Below are 1,204 nucleotides of genomic sequence, written 5' to 3'. Positions count from 1 at the left end.
GGAACTCAACACCAAGAAAACAAAGGTTCTCACCACTGGGCCGATTGGCAGCACCATAATGGAAGGAAAAAGATTGTTACAATTTGCTTGGCTCCACAAAAAAACACTTTTGGCACCAGCAGTCAGAAAATCTAAAGACAATTTGCATTAGGTAAATCTGCTGTCAGGGACCTTTCCAGAGTACTAAGAAGCAATGATGCCAGTCTAGAGACTAAGGTGTGCCTGATCCAGCCCATGGTCTTGGTGATTACTTCCTATGCATCAGAGAGCTGGATAATGACTAAAGATGATGGAAGAAAATTGATGCCTTTGAGTTGTGATGCTAAAGAAGAATCTTGAACATACCACAGATCACCAGGAAAACAAATAGGTCTGTCTTGGAGATAGTGAAACCAAGTTTCTCCTTGGAGGCTAGGATTTTGAAGCGCCATCTCACATACTTTGGGCAAGTTACCAGGAGAGATCGATTCTTGGAGAACTGTAATGCTTGGAAGTGGAGAGACAGCACAGGAGAGGAAGACCATGGATAGGATGGATAATGACTGGGGAAATCAGGGTAGGTGTGTCAGAGTCAGTGAAGCCAGCTCAGGACAGGGCAGGTTTCAGAGCTGTTGTTCATAGAGTTGCTATGAGTCACAGACAACTCAATGACACATAACAACAACAACAACAACAATAACTAATTGATAATATACTACTATCTCTCAGAAAATATTTCATTGATATGACTTCACTACTATTATTTATACATAACAGGTATTGAAACCTTCTTTCCAGTACACTGACTTGAACTCTACTCCCACAGAAAGCATCTTGTAGTATAAATGGTTTGTGTTCAACCAGTTACTTAAAAAGTTGGTAGCTCAAAATCATCAGCAGCTCCATGGAAGAAAGACCTGACAATCTACCTCTGTAAAGAGTCCAGGTCAAATCCACTGTCATCAAGTAGAGTCATAGCAACACTCCATCAGGTTTCTTTGGCTATAAATCTTTACTATAACAAACTGCTCATCTTTCTATCAAAGAGTGGATGGTGATTCAACCTGGAAATCTTTAGGTAAGCAGCCCAACAGGTAATGTTCCCTGCAGAGCAGATCTACTCTGTAATGCATGGGTCACCGTGAGTTAGAATCAATTTGATGGCAATAGGCATGATTCTTTTGGTTTAAAGTAGTACCAGATGACAAGTCAATCCAAGTCTTTT

The sequence above is a fragment of the Elephantulus edwardii genome, unplaced genomic scaffold (assembly GCF_000299155.1).
Source record: "Elephantulus edwardii isolate Elephantulus edwardi_28Jun2011 unplaced genomic scaffold, EleEdw1.0 scaffold00010, whole genome shotgun sequence".
NCBI lineage: Eukaryota > Metazoa > Chordata > Mammalia > Macroscelidea > Macroscelididae > Elephantulus > Elephantulus edwardii.
Note: the sequence above shows the minus strand (reverse complement) of the source record.